Raw genomic sequence first — 11825 nt, forward strand, 5'->3', positions numbered from 1 at the left:
ACAAGAAAAAAAAAATTGGAACAGAAAGCCGCCCTGCCTGCAAGTGTTATTCGGTCTTATTCTGGTAACATTTTTAAACTTGCCCGCTATACTACATCTTCAACTGTTTTGATGACCAGATCCTCCTTTTTTACCGTTACCAGGGCCACTAAGTCATGTCGTTTAAAAAACTACGCGTGGCCCTGGGGAAAAGGACGAGGTAAGTTAAAATCCAGTGGCAGTGCACAAATGAACCACAACGGTACCGCTCTCAGCCTCACTGCCCCCACACCGAAATAAATGGAACGATGAAGGCGTTGGCTTTCGTTAGAGGCTGACGTTTTCTGAAAACAATGAAGATCGCAAATCTATTTACAGCCATCGTCAAGATGGAAAGAAACCAGCCAGGAATCCAAAACAAATAACAGTCACAAGTATATTTATGCAATTCATATTGTGAAAGACCTTTTATTACCTATATTCTTTTTTCAAAGAGAGTTCAGTTTCTAACTTAGTCAACTATACCGTCTATGTCCGTTACAAACTCCTACGCCTCAAAGGCACTAAAATAGACGTCCTATAGATGTCAAATACTTAATTGAACATCAATTAACTGGTACAACACTTACAAGTCTTTGCTTTAAAGCTATGCTTTATTACAAGGGTTATACAAAAGCCTACTCTAAGTCTATAGGTTCTTTCACAGCTATTGCAGCATCGAGTGGGTTTTCAGGACGTTCAGGACAGTTGTTAGTCTGCCTTTGTGCCTTGACTCTTCATTCTTCGTTTCAGCAGTCTAACACGGCAATTAGGACATGCTACAGAGTGAAATCTCCCGTGAAGCTTGTTTCTCAATGAAAACTGCAAGAAAAATAACGACGTGTTCCGTGTATTGAAAATATCCATATCTATTAATTTGTCTACCATAGCCATCATTTGATCACCCAGGGGAGCTCCCTGAAAATTGGTGTCGGGGTATGCGGAGCGCGTTTTATTGTTGTGGTTGTCGCCGGCTCTTGCACTAACGTTTTGAGCGAAGAAATATTTTCGTCTAGGTCCATAAACACGCAAAAACAGAACTTGGCCAATATCTCGCTTTATTAAAAACTAGCCATGGTAAATTGCGATTCCTGAGTTTTGATTGGTTAACAGGCAATGGTATATGAGCTCATATACAATTGACCACTAATATGTTAATGAATGCTTGCGTCAACAAAAACAGCCTAGAAGCTCAAATATTGTAGTTCTTTGGGTATTTTTATTTCACTCGCGCTTGTTGGATATGAAATAGTCATAGCCCGGTCGGCGCTACGCGCCTTGTTGCCTATCTACCATCATATCATATCCAACATATCCAACAAGCGCGAGTGGAACAATTGTTACATGTTGACCACACGCTTGGTCAATACACCATATTTCACTACCCTATAGCAGACTTGACCTAAAATTCCACACTTCACACTCTTTCAGACCAGATCCTTGCTTGGAATTGTTTAAGTTTGGGTAAACATTTGAAAGCGCTTTAAATTTTCGATGTAACATGAATATATAGTAACAATGCTAAGAATTGTACCTATTAAAATGCTCTCGAGATTGCACAAACTACACCCTATTCCAGACAAAAATGCCTCGACACCCATACACTTGGGCGCCACACGCACATACTGTGTAGCTTATGAAAGGCAGTAACCCTCCCTCCCCCTCCCCCTCCCCCTCCCCCCTTCCCCTCCCTCCACCAGCCAGGATGGTTAGGAACTGATCATCTAGGCAAACGAAACCTCAGGAGAGGTCAGTAAGGACATATTTCTAAGTAAATCAACTAAAATAATAATGTTGTCGGAATGCAAAGTATGCGTTGTTTACACCCTTATAGATTCTTCTTATTGTACAGTTAATTAAACTTTGTGTTGTGTTGACTTTCCGAAAATCGTAGCCGGCCGTTTTTCGCATCCAAAACGAACATTTTTATATCTCCGAAAACAACAAGTGATATATGAGTAAGAAAACTCTCTTCAAGCTTTTCTAATGTCATTATCTGAGGCGATTATAGGCTGAAACGATCCACACGGTGACGCTGGCGAAAGATACAGAAAGCTACCTTATATTTTAATAGCATCTACTGGCAATAAAAAAGGGTGTTCAAAATCGTGCCACCACTGAACTATAGAGTGAACACGTCTTCAATGATTAATCCATCAATACCTTTCTCGTCAAGCGTCTTGGCTTTACTCCACCTTTCCAGGAGCTGACCGGTGCGATGGAATCGGTCACCAAGCAGGCTGTTATACAGAGGACGATCAAGAAACGAAACCAGAACAACTTCGCCATTACCACGTTAACTTCGCCGAAGAATAGCGACTTAGTGATTAAAACATGTGTGAAATGATACTGGACCAACAAAACTGTGCATTTATTTTTGCGGATTGTTTGCTGTTTTCATTCTTGACCTTTCATTCGCAAGCTCGATGAATCAACTCTCCTATGGAAACGCAATATATTTCATTTATTGCATGTTTTGAGAACTTTTTGATTGATCATGTCCATGATTGGTTTATTGATTCTCTTTATATTTCTGTTGAGACCATACTAATATAGTGAGGGGAATTTAAAAGTTGGTCAGTTTTAGGGGCTTAGAGGTTAACGTAGGCGTATGCAAACTAATTAAGCAAACAAATAACTCTCCATGGCTTCATAACTCAGTAGTAAAGCGCTTCCAAGCCCAAGCTCATGGATTCAAATCTCGTTGAAGCCGGAAAATGTTCAGGCTTTCTTTGAAACTAACTCGACTACATAAGCTGTGATTACGAAAATCTCTCTCTCGAGGTCTGATCGCCATTCGTGCGTCATTATTTATTTCACATTTTCAATATCGCAAAACAAACAACTACTCGGCTTAAAGCAAACCTTAAAGATTAATTTAAATTCCCACACGCCATCCGCAGTAACTATTTATTTTACTAATGTAGGGATTTGAAATTGATTAAAAGCTACTTTTTCTGGAGAGAATCGATAAGTGCTTGCTATTAGGGTTTGGAAAGAAAGAAGAAAACTACAGTACATCTGAATGATGAAAGTCATGTAAAATGATTTTGTCAAGGCTGAGTTTCCATAGCAACACAAGACGAGTGTTCAATTATGTGTGGGCAATAAGAATGTCACCTGATCCATCTGTCGGCGTGGGTTAAACGGTCCAAAACTCTCGTATGGTACGGGATGCCAAGGGGACTCCTATGTTAACTAGCTTTATTTAATCCCTGAAAATTAACATTGTAAACCAGACACACAAATAAAAGCTTTAGAGTCTATGACACTGAGAACTATGAGAAATGACTTTGAGCTTCTTTGATGACGAAGAACTATGAGAAATGACTTTGAGCTTCTTTGATGACGATAAAGGGACTATAATCGAATCGAATGCTTAATTTTATCTACAAAGAAATCATAACTGAAAGCTACTGAAGATATTTTTGCAAGATCGATTTCAACCATCAATACAGTATGACTGCCACTTTTTATTTCTTCGTATGCAGCCCTAAAAGATACCTTGATGGATAAAAACATTGACATTCTGTCCTAAATTCTGTCCTACCAAAATCTACCATTTGCACTCTTAACCGAGACGATGAGTATCCCCGTACCTTGTACATGGGAGTTCTCGTCTCCTCAGGTTGAAAAGTAATATGCACATATTTTGGCGAAGGCGGATAGCAGTGATCAAGGTTGAAATTGCAAGAAAGCTTATTTCAATAACTGATTCAGTATTATTCAAACAGCGTTTTTTTTTTCTTGGTACGCAAACTCCGCCTTCCAAAGTTCCGCGCTTTATCAAACGTGACGTCATATCTACACAAAAGTTTTCTGTTGTTTACAATTAGTGACGGTTTGAGTTATCGGAAGGTGCGAGAAAACGAGTCTTTGGGAAATCGGCATCTCCGCTGTAGCTTTTAAATGAATCGGGCTTAATATATGGTTTCCGATTTTTATAGTTTTATTAGTAAAGCTAAATGTGATCACAAAAAAAAAGCTAAAGTAGCATAGTTCCCCAGAGTTTAAATACTGAATTCGAACACGAAATATACAGCAGTATCTGAAAACAACGTCTGTTAGTGTACAAACCGAGAAATCCTTTCAGTTTACAGAAGAATCTGAATACCCGCAAAGCAGGCAAGGTGACAGAGGTTTGAATTTTAGCAATAGGTACAGAAAATGTCCTCCCATTTTATCATTTTCTATTGATATTTTAGTCAACTTCGGTTGCTTGTTCAGTGTAAGACAGCTGAGAGGGCAATAACTAAAATAAGCCAATCAGAATGCCTTATTGCCGGTCCAATATTTTCAGTCTACGCCAGTACTGGAACATATAAAGTTTTACATATCTTAACCAATATCTTACCTAACTGTGATTGGCGCTTTCGGTCGACTTTGCGGTCACACCAATACAATCTGCAGTTAGTTCTTGTTAGCCTTTGGATAATTTCGAATTTGAAATTACTTCGTGATAGCCCTTGTTGTTGATTTTTGTACGACAACTCGGCGTCGTAGAAAATAAGTAAATAAATAAATAAGGTAAAACTTTTAACGGATGTTAGACGCCGAAGAATTCAAGCTTTATTTTTGCTAACATTGGTTATATGTACTTTCTTGGCTTGTTGTTTTTCTTTCTTCCCCCTCGCTTCACGCTTTATTTTGCATATTTATGTTCATCTCGCACGTGCGAAAAGAATCGTCACATTCTGTTTTAATTGTTGTTCGTTTGTAAACTTAAGACTAACCCATGAACCCTGCTTGGGTATAACTTTAGTTAGTCGAGGCGTAAATTTTCTAACTATAGCATAATATTTTTAATAAAATTATATTTCTAAATGAATACTTTATTGGTCATCCAACTAGTGTAGCTTCTAAAGTTATTTTGGATGACAAGTAAGTTGTGTTTAAAGCATTGGCCAAACGGTAACGCAAGTGCACGCAAGTAGTTAAACGCAAGTTATTAAATTTGCTTACTTGGACTTGCGTTGGGTGGTTAGAGCGATTTTCACTTGAGTGTCGAAAGTAAATTGCGTTTGCTTCGGCTTTGCATTGTTTCGCTTAGTGATTGGCTTAAAAATCTCGCGCCACTTTCTCAGCCAATCAGAACTTAAACCAAAACCAATTGTGACTCGCTCGCGCACGTTTTCCCGCGCTTCGTGCCGGCTTCATGTATTTGCTTCGAGTTTTGATTGGTTCACTGGATTGTTTGTGTCCTTTGTGATTGGCTAGAGTAATTACTTTGGTATTGGTTTTACGATACTCAATTGAAAACTGCTCTAAACGGACATGCAAGTTTAGTCGCAAGTGCACGCAAGTTTTCAAAATAGCCATTTAAAATGCTACGTACTGCAATTCAGTATTTGAATTAAACTGCAAAATGTGCGTCGACTTGTGTTGGGTGGCCAAACGGTGAAAAATTTGCGTTGACGTGCGCGCAAATTTGATCTCGAAAAAAGTGAACGCAAGTCAACGCAAGTGCACGCAACTCCTGGCCAAACGGAGACGCAAGTAGACGCAAGTTTAGCTAAGTTTTAATCTTGTGTCTACTTGGGTTGCCGTTTGGCCAGGGCTTAAAATTTAAACATCGTAAAGCAAAATTGACGTAAATTTGTCGTAGACATTTTTCTGTTGTTGTTACCGTTTCGTTTATTACGAGATTTTCAGTTTAATAACCTACAACAAAGGCGAGTATCGTTATATTTAAACATTTGGAGGAATTTTCATTGAAAAAAGTCTGTATTGGGTATTACCTCTCTTACTTCATCCTTCCAGCTGTGCCTGTGGGCAACGAAAACATGGAAAGTGCATTCTTTTTGTGTTTGGTTTCAACTTTTTTAGCAGTCAGTAGTAGGTTTACATTAAAAAACCGAAATATCGGGCAAATATATTCAAAGTCGACTGCTGTTTCAATGTTTTTATCACCCTGTGATCAGAGCCTCTCTTAACTGAGATTTGGGAAGTATATCAGTGGGAAAGAAAGGGCTCTGCTCGCAGGGTGTGTTTTTATCTCATTTCTGTCTCAATCTCTTGTCCTTGCTGTGAGGTCAGTTTGCCGCTTTTTACTTAGAATCTCATTTTTTTTTTTTTGACTGATTTAGGTATACAAAAGATCCGGCACCCCTCATTAGTTATCGTTATGAATTTCCTTTTATTCGGCAGCATTCTTACTAGGATACCAACAGGAAAAGGACGACAGCAAAACGGACCGAGAGGGGTCTGGGGAGGAAGATCTCGTAAAATGCCCTCGTCTCCGTTCTGCTAGAATTATTTGACCTCGAATTCGGTCACAAATACTTTGTTTTGTAAGCGTTAACGTTTGCACAATTCTGAAAGTGGCTGGCAGCCCACCTTCTGTGGTGTAATGTGTGTATTGGGCTAGGCTGGGACTAGGCATAAATAGATTGTGCTCGGCAGTCGGCAACTTTTGAGCAACTTTTAGCGTTTTGAGCAACTTTTTGTAGTACCAGCAACCTGGGGCAACAAATTGATATAAAACCGATCCAAACCATAAAAGGTCATTTACGGATTTGATTAAAACTGTTTTAATCAAAACTGATTTTATTAAAACTAAGGAAATACAATAAAATGACAATAATTAAAATAACACTTGCTTTTCGCCCACGAAATCTAGACAGCAGCTATCTATCTAACGGGCGCTTACTGTGACCCAGCGGTTAGACAATGTATTTTCTACTGGTATGCAGTCAATACAGTTCATTAACAGGTTCTTGGTTATTTATTTCGCTGTGTATGACACGCCGCTTGGGCGTGTCCCTTGGGTATCTCTGATTGGTTTGATAAGGTATTTATAGACTGTTCAGAGTTGTTCAGTCCTCTCGCTTTCGCATTCCATGCTGACATTGAAGTTGTAAACCCGAAGTTTTGAGTAATCCTATGGTTGCAGCAAGAGTCTTCAAATCCAGAGTTAGTCAATTAAGTGTCCTCCCTGTTCAAGAATTACCTGTCGTCCTAGTTCGGATAGTCAATTAGAATTCAGAGGAAAGTCGAAAATCGACATTGAAGCATTGTAGTTTAAATTCATAGTAATTATAAGCTGTTTGAGTTGAACGTTCGCTCAGCTAGAGATCAGCCTGGATAAACCGTCAGAAGTCTGCAAGCTGGTAACGGAAGGAGGACAGCTCACAACGACGCGGCAGAAGGCGATAAATCTCGCGGATAGAAGCAAAGACGAGTGGTCGGCTCTACATGTGTACGAGTCGGACGAGCTTGCTTGTCAGAAGATGCAAAGAGAATTGACTGTCGGCCGAAAAGAAGAAGGCGGATTCGGACGCTAATTTCGCAGTATTCTCAAGAGGTTCTAACCAACTAGCAATTTAGCCTTCTCGCGGTAAGATCTTATATTTTTTACTTTGTGATGTCTCGCGTAGGTTGGATTGCCTGAGCATCCAACCATCATTCCCTTGGTGTGCATTTTTTGCAGTATTGAAGAAGAAAATAATTTACGTTCGTTTGAGCGTAGCGAATTAGAACGTAAATGTATTTTCTACTGGTATGCAGTCAATACAGTTCATTAACAGGTTCTTGGTTATTTATTTCGCTGTGTATGACACGCCGCTTGGGCGTGTCCCTTGGGTATCTCTGATTGGTTTGATAAGGTATTTATAGACTGTTCAGAGTTGTTCAGTCCTCTCGCTTTCGCATTCCATGCTGACATTGAAGTTGTAAACCCGCCCGCCCGCCCGCCCATTTCGTTTTTTTGTTATCTTGTCTTATTGATTGCTTGTCAATTTTATACATGTTTTTTTGTCCGAACAGAATGTGTTGCAGGTGTTAGTTTTTATTTCAAACAGCGGACAGTGGGCTAAGGACTGCAGGTTCGGAAACTTTTGCAGACTGCAGTAAAACTAAAGTAGTTGAACTTCCCATTAATTACTGGAGCAGCGCCGCTTCCACTAAGCCCGCCGGCATCAGGAGCACGCAATGATGGGGCATCGAAATGATATTGGTAATGTCGATCTGTTTGACGAATTGAATGAGGTAACACAAAAATCAGATATGAGCGTGAAGTTTCTACTAGACCAGGTGTGTTGCAAGTTATTAAAGGGCAGTCTGGGAAGAAATATTCATTTCTGTTATTTTTAGGCGTCTCAGAGATTATTGTATCAGTTGTTTTAGATGGGTTTCGTCTTCCTTTCAAGAAGATTCCCTCAGAAATTTTTCAAAAGCTATGTGTCATCTTTGCATCATTCTGTATTTGTAGATAAGCTATTTATGGCCTTTACATTTTACCGGGTTGGCAGAAGTTAAGGCTCCTTCTTATATGGTTTACCCTTTAGTGTTTCGAATTAACCCTATGGAAGAAGAGATAAACATTTTTATGAACAAGGATTTAGTGCGTAAACGGGAATATCACTTTGCCCTATTCTAAAAGGGAGTATTTATGGTTTTGTTTGGTCCAAGTGGCTATTACCTATCACCTATATAGCTATTCACACCCTGATCATCGCACATTTATATTGTTAGGTTTTCGCTTGCTTTTCGTTAGGTGACGCTTAGTTTAGGTGTTTTTCTGTTTACTGTATTTCCATTTGGGTTGGATCTTTATTCCATGCCTCAAGTCGCTCGAACTGAATATTGAAGGATTTTAAGGGGGTCAACATTGTTCTATTCCTGGACGAGGAGAAGTTGATCCATATTGATTATTACTCTTGTGCAGTCTTAGATCCAGTTTACAGAAGTTCAGATTTATTTTTTAGCTATGGCGGGAAGTTTTAGTAGACCCTTGTTAATTTTCGAATGGTATAGTATAGAACACTATCTATAGAACAATTCCTATTTTGGATAGACGGTTATTTTTACTTCGCATTTCTGTATGTCTTCATAATTGTTTCAGAAAAAAGTTTATGGGGAATTGTTTAGCCTGGCTTGGAGGAAATTTGTTTCCATTGGTGTAGTATTTGAGGACATTTCCCGAATTATGACTAGTTATTACAACAAGGACACTGAGGCTGCGCAGGATTACGATTTCACTAGACGTTTACTTTGGCCCAATTTATTCTCTAAGAAAACATGTTGAGTATTGAAGTGGACTGGACAGGATGAATTTGAAAAGTCATTATGGATTGGCCCGTCTTATTGTATTGTTAGCTCAGATGCTAGTGCCACAGAATGTGGCGTCCATTTAGGTAACAGTGAACAAGTGCGCCATAATGATAACTGGGTGCATGTATACACGTTTGTAGTATGACTTGTCTGGAAAAGTTTTTGTCATTTCAGCAAGGCTCTTATGTTAAGTTGGTTTTAGATAGTTGTTCGTTTGCAGAGTATTACATTCGAGTAGCACGAAGTTGAAGTTTACATGTTATAGAGCCCAAAATTTTCAGCTCCTATTGACAGCGTTGTCAAATTGTATGCTATGGTTTCCCGTACGGAGCTCGTTGTGAGGATTATAAAGTCGCATTATTTATACATAAATGGTTGACTAATTACAACTCATCATGTTTTCAAGCATTGAATATGGGTGGGAATCCCATATAGTGGTCTACTTTGTCAGTTTGGCAACAACTAGGTATGTTTTCACTTTAGTTTTTGAAATCCATGCAGGACTTACGGAGTGGATTTATTAATTCACTAGGTATTCACTGCTCGTATACATGCGAGGCCATTACCACATTTATCGTCCTGTTCTGGACCTCGTCTCGTTTTTTCCTAAGCTTTCAGAATAATTGCTCGTTTTGCAATAGATGGCAAGCTGTTTATAGTCTTTATAGCAAGAGTGTACTGGAACATCGGCGAAATACTGTTTTACTTCGAGCAGATTCTTTCATTTCAACATTGGTAGCTGTTTGTATAAAGTTTTCGCTGATTACAAGACCGCTGGGCCAGTTTCTATTTATGTTTGGTTAAGATTGATTGACGTTATCAGAAAGGAGGCGCTGGCCTGACTTTGGGACGCTTGTCCATTCACTCATCAGAAGGAGGCGCTGGCCTGTTTTTTGGACGGTTGTCCATTCACTCATCAGCAAGGAGGCGCTGGCCTCATTTTGGGTCACTTGTCCGTTCACCTTTCAGAAAGGAGGCGCTGGCCTGATTTTGCAGAGCAATTTGTCTGCATTCAGCTTATGTTAATTTATTTCAGTTTATGTGATCGCTCGCTTCCATGTAGGTTTATATGGATACAAATGCCTGTCACTTCTCTTTTTTCTTCATTATAGATGTTAACTATTCAAGGTTATCAGAGGAGCCCCCAGCTAGCAAGAAACCAAGCACGAAGGACGTCCTGAAGTTGTTTATGAAGGTTACTTCACAGCAAAAAGATATTCAAAAAAAAAAAAAAAAAAATCGTCAAGTTCTTTATAAGATGCGGTATCTTGTCCTCATACTGTCTCAGTTTAGGTTGTATCGCTTTACAAGCCGCATGCGCATCTTACGTAGTTTCAAGTCTTATGCTGCTTTTATTTTGATTCATGTCCGCATTATCATTAATTATTTGGCCGGGTAGCTCAATTTGAAATAGTTTTTTAATAGCGGTTCAGCGTTTGTTAGGGTGTTTATCTCTGCTAATAAAATCATCGATAAGTATGCTGCTCCATCAACAAGCCTGAAGGACTTGCGCTTAGCTTGCATATGTTTGTTAGGTAGCGAAAGATTCTTCGAAATGATGTATTGAATAGTTTGTTACCTTAAGCTTAGCTTTTGGCATTTTGGCTGTTCATTCTAGTTATTTGTTCCTTACGTACATGTGGAAATCTACTGATGTTTACAGTGAAGGGACTAATGTTTAAATTAAGAGGTTATGTAACTATATTATCTCGTCTCAACAACCGCTTAACATTATTGGATCAATAAGTTTTTTGTGGTTTTTCAATACCGTCTAGCAGAATGGTACCAAGCTGTTGTACGCAAGATGTAGGGAGCTATTGAAGAACTGTAAAGGATCTTGCTCTGAGTATTTTATTGTCATTGATAGCATAAGCTCGAAGAAGCTACATCCGTGGTTAGAAGTAGCGCCAATTTATCACAACGATTACTTTTATTACATTGTACATATAATTATTTTGAAATAACTGCTCACCTTATCCTAACTGATTTAATAAGTATTTTGGTACTTCTATTTTTTCTGGTAGGCGTCAACATTAGCTCTAAACGTTCCTTTTTCACTGTATGAAATGTATCAATAAATGTCAGCTTGGATTGCCTGAGCATCCAACCATCATTCCCTTGGTGTGCATTTTTGCAGTATTGAAGAAGAAAATAATTTACGTTCGTTTGAGCGTAGCGAATTAGAACGTAATTGAGGTTACCATAGCCGCTGGGGCAACTCTTAGTAAACCTGCAAGTGCTTCAATTTTCTAAAAAACGCAAAATTCACTCTAGAGAGCAAGCAACTTTTCTAAATTTTGGTGGCCCAACTTTTTGATATTTGAGCAACTTTAGAGCAACTTTTGGGTATATTGTGAAGCAACTTTTCCTGAATTTACTAGCACAATCTATTCATGCCTAGACCATGACTAAGTGTCCGCCTACAGGAGGTGTTTTGTAGCGGGGGTTCGACTGTATCATCTGACGTGACCCACGCTCTCTAGTTTAATTTCACCAAGTTATTCTTGGTTTTCATGTTACGTCATAAAACTCTGAAATCAAAATTCACTAGGCCTACTTAATTTTCGTTGTCATTAGACGTAAGATAAACTAAAAATATATCTTTTTGCAAATCAGTCCCTAGTTATGTGCGAGCTCATATTAGCGCATCTTATCCGTGGATTGGGACTGGGAACAATGCGAAAAATAGGCAGGCGCGCCCGTGCGCGCGAGTTCTTCATTTAAAATATAATGTCATCAGGTTCCCTGGCTGCAAT

At 39.0% G+C, this 11825-nt stretch overlaps 2 long non-coding RNA genes across 2 annotated transcripts; one reads left to right on the forward strand and one right to left on the reverse strand.

Moving 5' to 3' along the window:
• Positions 1-418: 418 nt before the first annotated feature.
• On the reverse strand, positions 419-2372 carry LOC144652965 (uncharacterized). Its single transcript, XR_013570639.1, has 2 exons — positions 2182-2372; positions 419-840 (listed from the first exon to the last, which is right to left on the reverse strand). It is a non-coding gene; the product is annotated as an uncharacterized LOC144652965 (long non-coding RNA).
• Positions 2373-7714: 5342 nt separating this feature from the next.
• Positions 7715-11182, forward strand: LOC144652966 (uncharacterized). The gene is made up of 2 exons (XR_013570640.1): positions 7715-7972; positions 10182-11182. It is a non-coding gene; the product is annotated as an uncharacterized LOC144652966 (long non-coding RNA).
• The last annotated feature ends 643 nt before the right edge of the window (positions 11183-11825 follow it).

Source organism: Oculina patagonica, chromosome 5, assembly GCF_052425735.1.
Source record: "Oculina patagonica isolate OP01 chromosome 5, crgOcupat, whole genome shotgun sequence".
NCBI lineage: Eukaryota > Metazoa > Cnidaria > Anthozoa > Scleractinia > Oculinidae > Oculina > Oculina patagonica.